We start from the raw sequence: 13,058 nt of genomic DNA on the forward strand, positions 1-13,058 counted from the left end.
GGGCCTGGGTCAAGATTTTGCGAAGCGGTTTACGTGCTCACGGTAAGCGCTTGCGACCACCGCGCACGCAGCAAACAATAGAGTGTCAGGCGTCCGAAAGACGGAGCGAGACAAAACATCAACGCGTCGTCTGTCTCGTATCGTCCTCGCTCGCTTTTAGTACCTCTCGCTCTCGCCTTCCCCGGACAAGAGTGAGACAGAAGTGGTGGGGATAGCGAAAAGTCCGTATCGTGTACACCAAACCGAGCCCGTAACGAGATAATACTGTATTGATTTATGAATTTTGTGCGTCGTTGGTTGAGTTAGCCATAATGATTTGTTTCATTTGGATTAGTTATTGTGAAGATTCAAGCCTGCATAGAGGATTATATTCTCTTTTGCAACAATTTCGAAAATACTCACTTTTTATTTTGAAGGCGTTGTTTATAAAATATCCCACCGCTGTCATAAAAAAATCTCTACCTGTAACGTCCAAGTGCCACGAGGCAAAAGGAGGTCGCATGTTTCGAAGGGAAGAGCGGTTTAAAGATTGCAATCTACCGGCTTGAATCCTAACAAGTGTTTATTCAATAAATCTTAACCTAATTACATACAATTAATATTAATGAATAAGATATATATATATATATATATATATATATATATATATGACATAGAGTCATTTCATAATAATTTGTATAACTTTTTATATATATACATATATTATAATTATGAAATGACTCTATGTCGCGTAGTTAATACAGTGTGTTATGTGTGGATGTATATACAGGGTGTCCCAACATTCAGGGACTTCTCGGTACATGCAATATCCTGATGCAAGAAGACATCGAAAAGCCCTTTACCGTTTTTGGATCCAAGGCTTTATTCTCGAGATATGAACACTTGAATATTAGCAGTCGAAATTCCGGGCCACGCAGTTTAAAGCCGAAACAGCTGAGTGCTTGTAAAATTGGTTGAAGATCGAGGTTGATAGAAGAATGGGACATAAGGGAAATAGAAGAGCGTAGACCTCAGAGGATAAAAAGTATGATAAACGTTGGAAAAACATTTAAAATGTCTGAAATGGAAAATTAACAAGAGGAAGGAAAGGAAACGCCGTCACCATAGAAAACATAGAAAAACCAGCGAGTCAAGTGACTCCGATCAATCTTCAAATTATGACAGTGTAAGCTGAAAGTAATGCCAGGTTTTTGCCGCGAACTAAAAGATTGCAAAGGCTCTAACCTTTGCAAAATTTGAGTTATTACGCAAAGTAAAATGATAATCAAGCGTCGTATTTCAAAAATGGCCTCTAATCTAGACGAAGAGAAGCTTATCTCGCAGGCTGTACGAGTTATGACTCGCTGACTGATCTTGATATAGTATGCTTACATTGTCTTTTGCGGCAAAAGCGTAATAGCAACTCTGGGAGCTTCTAATGGTTAACACTCTGGACTCTGAATCCAGCGATCCGAGTTCAGGTCTTGATGGAACCTCCAAAGTTTGTCAGGGCACTAACCCGTATGACAATAGCATTAATAAAGAATATTTAGCACAAATGAATGACGGAGAGAGGTCTGAAGATGATCTTGAGGAGTCTGATGCAGAAGACCAGGATAATTTTTATGAAAACCGAGATTTACTTCACGATCTTGAGAATCCTCTAGAGCAGGGTTGACTAACTGGTGGCTCGCGAGCCACCGGGGGCACCTCTGCCTTGCTGCCACGCTGAACGGCTCCCCTCCATACCGACCAATCTCTGACGATCGTAGTCGCTTCCTCCTTCTTTCCTTCTCTTTTTGACTGCGATCGTCAGAGTCTGGGAGGTATGGAGGGGGCCATTCAGCGTGGCAGCAAGGCGGAAGTGCCGACGGTGGCTCGCGAGCCACCAGTTAGTCAACCCTGCTCTAGAGGAGGAAAATGACGAGCCTGATGATGATCCTCCCTTTAGAGCTGTACGAGTACTTGAATATTCGGGTAGCTTGAAATCCGAACCAATCCAGGACACGGTTTCCAAGCCGAGCCGGGTACCCGAAAAAACCGAGCGGCTCGGATAGAACCAAGTACTTGAATTTTTTTCAAGCGGCCCGAAAGAAACCGGGCGGATTGGATGGAACCGAGCGGATTGAATTTTTCCAAGCGGCCCGAAAGAAACCGGGCGGATTGGATGGAACCGAGCGGATTGAATTTTTCCAAGCGGCCCGAAAGAAACCGGGCGGCTTGGAAAGTAAGCGGGCGGGCCCTAAGAAACCGGGTGGCTTGGAAAGAAACGAACGGTCCGAATGAAGGTCGAGCGGACCGTTCGTTTCTTTCCAAGCCACCCGGTTTCTTAGGGCCCGCCCGCTTACTTTCCAAGCCGCCCGGTTTCTTTCGGGCCGCTTGGAAAAATTCAATCCGCTCGGTTCCATCCAATCCGCCCGGTTTCTTTCGGGCCGCTTGGAAAAATTCAATCCGCTCGGTTCCATCCAATCCGCCCGGTTTCTTTCGGGCCGCTTGGAAAAATTCAATCCGCTCGGTTCCATCCAATCCGCCCGGTTTCTTTCGGGCCGCTTGGAAAAATTCAATCCGCTCGGTTCCATCCAATCCGCCCGGTTTCTTTCGGGCCGCTTGAAAAAAATTCAAGTACTTGGTTCTATCCGAGCCGCTCGGTTTTTTCGGGTACCCGGCTCGGCTCGGTTTTTCAAGCCGAGCCAGGCTCGGCTTGCTTTTTCCGGGTACTTGATCAGCTCTACCTCCCTTCGTAGAAGACCCACCAGTGATAAACGAAACCTCTGCAAATGATGAAATGCCTCAGGTTCCTTTTCCCTCAACAACTCAAGCCAGTCGTCCAGCAACTATGAGGGGACTTGTGTAGTAGGCTCGAGGCGAGCCAGACACAGCGTTGCCAAGCACGCGGTGCGAGGCACGGCGTTGCCGGTGGGTTGCTGGGCGGCGAGCGAGAACTGCGCGGCGGGCAGTCTGCGTCGAGCCATCACGAGGCCACAGCCAGACGAAAGGGCTTTTGTCTTTCGAATTCATTATATCCAATAAATCTATTCTACTTATTTAACCCTCACACAAGCTACAGGCGATTTATCTCAAGAAGAGGAATTCCTCACTCAGTCCATTGCGACTGTGGTACCAATTTCATCGGTGCAGATACAATTCTCAAGAGAATGTTCACTCAGGGCTCACAAGAACATCAATCACTCGCTCAGCTGTTTGTCAATAATTCTTCAACCCCCCAGCAGCACCTCACATGGTTGGAATGTGGGAGGCGGTCGTGAAATCAATCAAACATCACTTGAGAAGAACTATGAGTGAAACAGCACTCACGTACGAAGAATTCAGTACACTCCTCACTCAAATCGAAGCCATGCTCAATTCACGTCCGCTTGAGCCTCTCAGTGATGACCCTGAAGACATCTTAACGCTCACGCCAGCTCACTTCCTCGTAGAACGCTCACTCTCAACTCATTCAGCAGAAGATGCAACGATTCTGAACTCAATGGTCTTCTCATCACTTCTCACAGTGGTTGGCAATTCTTTAGCAAGAAATTGTAATCTCCGAAGCCGAACCAAATATTGCAAAATTCTACACACCGCAGTTGAACCTTTATATTGTTCATCGTAACATACACCCATGTAAGTTCCCCAGTTTTTTGCACCACCTTTCGCTTTTCCTTTTGCTTATTTTTGTAATACACGGTATTTTATATAAATCCGTCTCACTTTGTTTCGAACCAGTCTGTTCAAAGTACCACATCCTGATTGGGCAACCTGTATAGGTTGCTGACAAAAGCCGTACCCAAAACAATCCTGATTTTTGCTTAATAACTCTGATTATGTCAAAATTACAACAATCCCTTTTAATTCGTTAAGCGTTGCGTGAGAAAATTAGACTCAATCGCTCGGTCGATTAAAAATTAAAGCCCTCACGTAACACATTTGATTATTTACCTAGCCATGTAGAAGAGTTATTACATTTAATTTATACCTACTTTTCGAGAAGTGGAAAGGAGCAGCAAATTTTAGAGGAAACTCAAGAATTAATGAAAATGGCAGAACAAGAAATGATTCAGCCAGCCAGGACAAGTTGGCTAGCAATGTCCGAGGGCGTCCAAAGAATATTAAACCAGTGGGTCGCATTATATGGAATATTTGCAGTTATTGATTGTATGATCAATAGTTTCAAGTGTTCATGTACTAAAGCATATTTGGAATTTTTTTAATTATGTTTTAAACATGTTCAATACATTTAACTCATTATTCCAAACTTCAACAATATTAATTCAGTCCTTATTATGTTATAGCGCGATGGTTATAGGAAAACGATTGAAAACAGAAATGGAAGAAGAAAGATTAACGCCAGAAACGCAAGCAGGGTTCAAAGGAGGAAGCAGTACAATAGACAACATCTACATCTCGAACTATATCGCGAACAGGGAGTTACAAGTAAAAGGAGGAAAATTATACACATTTTTCACTGCTTTGAAAACAGCCTTCGACAAGTTAAACAGAGAAACTTTAAGCCCGATAATGCAGGAAAGAGGAATAAGTCAATACCTAAGGGGAAAAAATTCAGGAAATAAATAGAGAAACAAGAAGTGTGGTCAAAGTCAATGAAGAAATATCTAGGAAATTCTAGACAAAAAAGAAGTACGGCAAGGATGCCCATTTAAGCCCAACTCTAGTTACGCTGTACATAGCGGGTTTAGAAGAGTATATGAAAAGGGCTATCAGGAGTTAACCTGTTACGCGTTACATCTATTATCAAGTGTACTGGTATTTTATTATTATTAGGCTACTTTTACCCGTAATATAATCGGACGAGGACCATATACGCGAAGTTTGGGTTTTTCGTAATTAGCTCGGGAAAGGGCCCGAGGGAAAGTAATCCGTAATTTATGAGGTTGCCTGGAAGACGGTGGGTCTGTCGCCTGTGCCTGCCTAACACTTGGGACCGTTGGAGGGTGGCGAGTGACGTGGATTCACAATGACCCTCTGTGAGTCAACTCCGGCGGTCGCGGGGTTCGGTGACATTGGCCAGGCATCCTGTTTAACCTTTTGGACGATGTCTTAGTGTCAGGCTGTTTATCCATAATTCATTCTTTCTCAAAGTACGTCTTCCAAAATTTTCCCTCTCTACGGGGCTGGGTGGGTCGTTCCTTTGGCGATGTCGCGGCCAATAGAAGTTCATTAACTATATGGCCCGCCAAAGAATCAGCCTGGGAGGGAGGATTTTGTCTTGGAAGAAGAAGAGACTCCGTCGGAGAGTCAGACACGATCAGATTTCGGTACAATCACGGTCTCCTCCGGAGTGAGGAGAAAACAGACAGCAAACTGTACAGACAAACAGTTATCTTGTCAACTTTCACTAAATCGTTGTAACCATTCATTGCTCATACTTCAATATACTGTGTTAATTGTTTTCATCACATACAGCATCATTTATTCACCCTTACCACGGTAACGCGTCGTTTAGGGTACCGGGTTCATCTTAGTGTCAGAAGTACCGTAGCGGGAATTTACAACTCCCGTTAACCCGTCTTCAGTTCAGTTCGGGTCTCATTAAGATCTTGCGAAAAACAAACCTAGTAATAGGAAACCGAAAAAATATGGACCCTTGCGTACGTGGATAACAATGTCCTAACAGCAAAGACCAAAATGGAATTACAGGAAATGCTGAAGAGACTGAAGAATTCTCTGAAGAAAAAAGACCTCATACAAAATGAGGAAAAGTCAAAAGTGCTAGTATTCATGAAAGAGAGGAGTAAGAAAAAGAAAGGCGAATGGAACTCGGGAGCGGAAAGAATAGAGGAGGTGAAAGAATTCAATTACTTAGGGTATCATTTCCAAAGAAACGTAGGACCAGAGACACGTGTTAGGGAAACAGTCAAAAAGTCAATGATCGCACCGAGAGAAGCTTGGGAACTAGAACAAACAAGATTCAAGAATAACTTTGAGAGGAGATTGATATTTTCTAATAATCTAGTTAAGTGCACAATACTGTAAGCAGCAGACATGTGACTGGAAAGAGGAGGTGAAGCTAGAGAAGATACAGGAAAAATATATAAGATGGACATTAGGTTTAGACTTTGATACACTAGCATACCTATTACTGGAAGAAACAAGGACAGAGAAAATAAGAATAGAAGCAAGGAACAGAACAGTGAAATATGAAGAAAAAACAAAAACATGAGAGAATAAGGAAAGCACGACAGGACACACAATAACCGCAAACGAATCTTAGTTAACAAACATAATATGAATTACGCAATTGTGTTGTATAGCACATATGTATATGTACAACCCCCCCCCCCCTGTTTACTACTACTATTGTATTGTCAGTTAAAAAAAATAATAAGTAACATTTTTCTACACACAAAGTATTACAATCTCTGACCGCCGCACCCACATACCAGGTGTACCGGTTAGTAATTCTTAATTTCGGTGCTAGATGGCACTGGCCGCAAGGGCATGTTCACGGTCTAAACTCTTATGTTATTTTGTTGCTATGACAACACCCTTCGCAACGCTATTGATGTTCAAACGATTTCGAGTTAGCGTCATATTTTTTTGGGAGGTAAACATGTCTAGTTTTGAACCAAATAAAGAGCATTTGCGGCACGTACTGCTTTTCTTGTTCCATCAAAAGAAAACGCGAGTGAAAGCCGCCGCATCCTTGTGGAAACTTACGGTGCCGATATCCTAACGCAAGACGCTTGTGTGCGTTGGTTCAGACGATTCAAAAGTGGTGATTTCGACTTGAAAGACAAAGAACGCCCAGGCCAGCCGAAAAAAATTGAAGACGCCGAATTGCAAGCACTGTTGGACGAAGACGATACGCAAACTCAACAACAAATGGCAGAGAAGTTGAATGTTGGTCAACAAACAATTTCTGATCGTCTGCATGCCATGGGAAAGATCCAGAAGTTCAGAAAATGGGTACCACATCATCTCAATGACAGACAAATGGAAAACCGAAAAACGGTGTGCGAAGTTTTGCTTTCTCGGCATGAAAGAAAGTCTTTCTTTCATCGGATCGTGACTGGAGATGAAAAATGGATCTACTTTGAGAATCCAAAACGCAAAAAGTCATGGGTTGATCCAGGACAATCATCAACATCGACCGCAAGACCGAATCGCTTCGGAAAGAAGACAATGTTATGCATTTGGTGGGATCAGAAGGGTGTCGTGTACTATGAGCTTCTGAAATCAGGTGAAACTGTTAATACCGATCGCTACCGTCAACAAATGATCAATTTAAACCAGGCATTGATCGAAAAACGCCCAGATTGAGCTATAAGACACGGAAAAGTCATTTTGCAACACGACAACGCCCCATCACACACAGCGAAAGCGGTCAAAGGCACAGTTTCTGAACTTGGCTGGGAACTCTTGCCTCACCCGCCGTACTCACCAGACTTGGCCCCGTCCGATTACCACCTGTTTTCATCGATGGCTCACGCCCTTTCCCAGGAACACTTAAAAAATTACGAAGATGTCAAAAAATGGGTCGATGACTGGTTCGCCTCTAAATGTGGACGATTTTTTGGGAGAACATCCACAAATTGAAGGGCAGATGGGAAAAATGTATACACAGTCTGTCCCATTTCCGATGAGACTGGTCGAAATTAACAGCCGATTGCAGCGCCATCTATTGATTCATCTATTGAATTTTGTAGACACATCTTTCATCTATGGTCACACCGAATTGCGTAGAATTTCCATTGTTCTGTCAATAGTTACGACATTATAACTAACCGTCCACTGTGTCAGTCTGTCGAAAAATCGCTATGGAGCAAAGAGCGAATATCAAGTTTTGTTTTAAGTTGGACAAAACTGCTCAAGAAACATTCGAATCGATGAAAAACGTTTACGGTGACCAGTGTCCATCCCGTGCACAAGTATTCCGCTGGTTTGCTAGATTTCGTGATGGTCGTGAAGACCTTGAAGACGACGAACGCGCACCGAAGCCGAGAACCTCGAGGAATGAAGAAAACATTGAGAAAGTCAGCCAAATTCTGCGCTCTGACCGTTGTGTGTCCGCGAGACTTATTGAGGAGATGACTGGCATTCCTAAGAGTGTGGTCCATCGCATTCTGACCGAGGATTTGGGAAAGAGAAAGATCTGCTCGCGATTTGTTCCACATTCTCTCACGGAGGACCAAAAAGACATGAGAGTGAGTCATTGCAAAGACATGAAATCTGCCAAAAAAAAGGACCCTGTATTCATGTCATCTATCGTAACTGGCAATGAAACGTGGTGCTTTCAATACGAACCAATCACCAAAAGGCAGAGCGCGACATGGAAGTCACCAGATGAGCCGAAAGAGAAGAAAGTGCGGATGCAGAAGAGTCGAATCAAAACGATGCTTACCGTTTTCTTCGATTCCAAGGGCATTATCCATAAGGAATTCGTTCCACAAGGTCAGACTGTGACTGCTCAATATTATTTGGCTGTCCTGCAGAGATTGTGGAACAGAATTCAACGTGTTCGACCGGAGTACAAGGAAGTTGGCAGTTGGCTTTTGTTGCATGATAATGCGCCGTCGCACAAAGCCCTAATTGTACGCGAGTTTTTGGCCAAAAAAAGCATCATAACGCTCGACCACCCGCCGTACTCGCCTGATCTAGCGCCGTGCGACTTCTAGCTATTTCCTAAACTCAAATTAGCGTTGAAGGGGAACACTTACAGTACAATTCCTACCATCCAGAAGGCTTCGACTGACATCCTGAACGCTATTCCGGCCCCCGAGTACCAGACATGCTTCGACAAGTTTTATGATCGGTTTCAACGCTGTATTGACTCGGAGGGGGATTATTTCGAATAAATACGATGGAAGAAATGCACTGTAGAGCGTCTTCTTTTTTATTTTTGAGCAGTCTCATCGGAAATGGGACAGACTGTGTAGATGTCCAGATGGCGACACTTCCTGGTGCTCATGGAAACAGGCTAAAGCTCGCAACGATCTCGACAATTATCAACACAAACCAGCAATGTAAGATGAAGTTTTCAATGTTGTTAAACCCATTCATGAAGAATGGAGCCGCGATGAACTATTATCTCGGTGCTTGGGTGGGTTTACGCAGAACAGCAACGAGTGCTTCAATTCTGTTCTGTGGGCTCCCGCTCCTAAATCTATGTCCAGTGGCAAAAAAATCGTTGACATTGCTGCTGATATTGCAGGATGTAATTTTAACGATGGGTTGCACAGCATTGTGGACATTATGCAAACTTTGAACCTGCCTATAAGTCAAAGGTGCTATACTTTTTGTGTACAAGCCGATAATTATCGCATTCAGAGAGCGGAGGATTCGATGACCGAAGCTGCTCGAGAGGCTAGAAGAAGTGGTATTTCTGCTCGCAAGCTTATCAATGAAGAGGATATAGATGCTGAAGGAGTATTGTATGACGCAGGCAACGCAGATTGGCGGTTAGTTGAAAATATTTACTAGTTATACCTGTATAAAACTTTAAACGCGTTTTTCTCGAAACGATGTTTTTCAAATCGGCGTGTCAGATTACGCTTACAATTTTCATCGGATTGACTTGAAACTTTGCACAATTCTTCCCCCTGGTATGATCTAATGATGTACTTAGGACTTTTGCTGTAGCGTTATTTTTTTTTTTGGTGCACAATTCTATAAACTTTTTTACCCTAAAAAATTGACCTTTTTGTTAAAATGACCGCTATTTTCTTGAAAATCGAAATTTCGTAAAATCCCTACGTACAGCATTAAAAAATATTGTTGTTAATAGAAACATTCTTTGGGTTTTTTCCTAGGAGCCACGTACAGAGCGGAATTTGACACGCCATCTACCGGCGATTCTCCAAAGGAATGTATTTTGGCGCCACCTACAAGAGATTATTTTTTACTTTTTCAGTTCCAAAAAATGTGTAATTACAGATTAAAGTAACAATAATAAATGACTAAAACCGATTTTGTTTCTGCGCATTCTTTGTATGCAGGAATAATTAATGAAAAACGCCTCCAAAATCGCAGTCAAAGGTGGTAACCTGCCTTAACAATAAAATTAAAAGATTTTACGTATATTGTTGAAAGTTGTACACAACTGCTACCCTTATACATGTACGAAATTATACTTTTATTAAAACATACTCGTTAATACTTTTAGAATAAGGAGACACGAATATGTCCGAAGTTAACGTGAAATCGTTAAAATTTTAAAACTAACTCAAATGCGGCACGAGTTGCGTTTGTCCAGTCACTCTGAAATATTGCAGCTATTATTTTCTTATCAAGTGTGACAATTTTAGGACGTGCGAGACCACCTCAGTATACACGCAACCGAATTCATACATGTAGAACATGTTCACCTGAAATGACTTTGCACAAGAAAATTCCAAATTAAATTTTTTGCCAATGCGGAAGGACGGCGAAGCAGAAAGAAAGAACTGGACAATTATACTCCACACGGTACTACGCTTTCTTTCGGGCAGTGGCGATCGATTGAATATGGAATTTTCTTAACAAAGTCATTTAAAGGTCAATACGTCATACATGGATGAATCCATTTTCTCGTCAGCTTCGAGTATATGCTAGTGACCATTAAACAAACCATTTGTTGATTTGATGATTTTGAAATTTCAAGGACAGAATGACTTTCAATGACCTTCCATGATCTTTCTCCTATTGCCATATTTACTCGTTTAAACCAGGCAAAGGGTCTAGCAGGGTAAGCATGGGCAAACGGCCCTCATGCCGATTCTTGGAGTTGTTATTTTTTAAACAATGCTCCTTGCCTCAAACACCATTATATAAAGTTTTAGATCGCTACCCCCCTGTTTAAGGATAATACGGGGGTAAACGCCCTTAACGTTATTATTTTTTTTCTCGGTTACTACTTAAGATATTTAAATGAAAAAAAAAACGAAAAATAGCTACATACTAACTGCACTTCATATATTTTTCTAAAAATTATAAATCAATTATTAAGGGTAGAAAAAATAATTAATTTTTTTGGGGGTGGATTATGGAAACAACCCTTTGAGTGACCACTTCCAAAAAAATAAGAATAATGCTCTATTATCGAGTTATGATATATAAAAACCTGAAGATAGTCGAGATGGTGGAACATAGTTAAATAATTTAATGAAGATCAATATATTATAAATAGGTGGGGTTTTGTGACGAGAAAGAGTGTTTGTCGCGAGCCTGAGTATATTCTATCAGCTACACGGCAATACAACGATATACGTGCGATTGTGCGAATGGCAACAGGACAGTGGGTTGCTGTTCGCACGTCGCTGCGATTATTTATTATTTATCACACGGGCGTTTTAAATCCAAAATAGTTAAACCGTCCGAAATATTAACAAATATATTTGATGGAACTGACACAACGGCAGTTATTGACGTAAATAGCGACGAGGATTAATAAATAATAATCAATAATGATATCTAGCTTTGTTGTTATTACCTATGATTTTCGAACTCCCACTGACTACTCTAACGGCACGCTTCACGACTCGCTTCTTTGCCCGACACTATACATAAACAATAAATCCCAAACACTCTTCATTTACACTTCGATCTCCCAAACGTACCGCAATCGTTTCTTCCATTCGCATTTAAATGAAACGTACTCAGGCTCGCGACAAATACTCTTTCCCGTCACAAAACCCCACCTATTTATAATATATTGATCTTCATTAAATTATTTAACTATGTTCCACCATCTCGACTATCTTCAGGTTTTTATATATAATAACTCGATAACAGAGCATTATTCTTAATTTTTCTGGAGGTGGGCACTCAAAGGATTGTTTCCATAAACCACCCCCAAAAAATTAATTATTTTTTTCTACGCTTAATAATTGATTTACAATTTTTAGAAAAATATATGAAGTGCAGTTAGTATGTAGCTATTTTTTTTTATTTTTTTTTATTTAAATATCTTAAGTAGTAACCGAGAAAAAAAATAATAACGTTAAGGGCGTTTACCCCCGTATTATCCTTAAACAGGGGGGTAGCGATCTAAAACTTTATATAATGGTGTTTCAGGCAAGGAGCATTGTTTAAAAAATAACAACTCCAAGAATCGGCATGAGGGCCGTTTGCCCATGCTTACCCTGCTAGACCCTTTGTCTCGAACAATATTTTTGTATATATTTTCAAAAGTAACAGTCTACTACTTTTACTACTTATTATTCGTCCATTATTATTAATGTTGTATTACATATAAACGCATTTTGGAGAAATAATACAACCAAACTACATTATAAAGCTTCTTTCCGGAAAGTTTATAACGAAAGGTTTATACGACGAGTGAAAATAATTCGGCATCCTGTAACTGTGTCGATACTGGAGCAGCTACCGTTTGAGGGTTAAAAGCAGTTTCATTTGGATTCATCCTCCAGAAAATATATGTATCTGCCAGGCACTTCGATTGTAGACGTTTTCGGATCTTCACTATTCATCGTTAGAACTCCTCTGCAAGGATGAAACTCTTAACGAGCATCTCCGTTGCGTAGGGACCACTCCAGGAGGGGTGTTGTCGACGTAATCAGAGTTCGAGAAATAGATGAAAGGAGGGGATGAAGAGCAGAAGGTTGGCTCGGCAATAGGAGAGCAAAGGGGTGCAAGGCGCAGGCGTGAGGGTAGTACGACGCAATGCAGGCAGCGCGACTAGATACGGGAAAGGCAATGTTAACCAATGTGACATCTACCCTCAGATTTAAATCTGCGTTCAATTACGCGTCGTAATTGTAATGAAACGCAATCGCGTTTTCTATTATTTCATGTATATCTTCGCGTACACAAAGGAAACGCACGAGATTCGAAACACCGATTTAATTCAATAATTCGTGTACACCGTGTACAAAAAAGTATTAAACGCGTATGAGCGTACTACATAAAATTTTACGGAAAAAGCAAGGTAGGTTCCTTTTTTTCCAAATTCTCAATGTGAGTGTCACTCAAAATCGTACACTGTAAACGCTTGCCAGATTATCGTTCGAAAAATATTGTTACCATAGATGTAAGATGAAGGTTTTTTTTTAGGAATAAACACACTAACATAATTGTATTCAATATATACTGATTGCAAATAAAAAGCTCTATTCGTAATA

At 41.3% G+C, this 13,058-nt stretch overlaps 1 protein-coding gene, 1 long non-coding RNA gene and 1 pseudogene across 4 annotated transcripts in view; 2 read left to right on the top strand and 1 right to left on the bottom strand.

Moving 5' to 3' along the window:
* Window positions 1-13,058, bottom strand: part of LOC143372261 (neuronal calcium sensor 2) — a 449,084-nt gene that overhangs the window by 354,769 nt on the left and 81,257 nt on the right. The gene's annotated exons all lie outside the window — the stretch shown is intronic.
* Window positions 1-13,058, top strand: part of LOC143372283 (uncharacterized) — a 139,031-nt gene that overhangs the window by 122,838 nt on the left and 3,135 nt on the right. The gene's annotated exons all lie outside the window — the stretch shown is intronic.
* On the top strand, window positions 8,729-9,934 carry LOC143372403 (uncharacterized; annotated as a pseudogene).

The sequence above is a fragment of the Andrena cerasifolii genome, chromosome 8 (assembly GCF_050908995.1).
Source record: "Andrena cerasifolii isolate SP2316 chromosome 8, iyAndCera1_principal, whole genome shotgun sequence".
In the NCBI taxonomy this organism is placed as follows: Eukaryota; Metazoa; Arthropoda; class Insecta; order Hymenoptera; family Andrenidae; genus Andrena; species Andrena cerasifolii.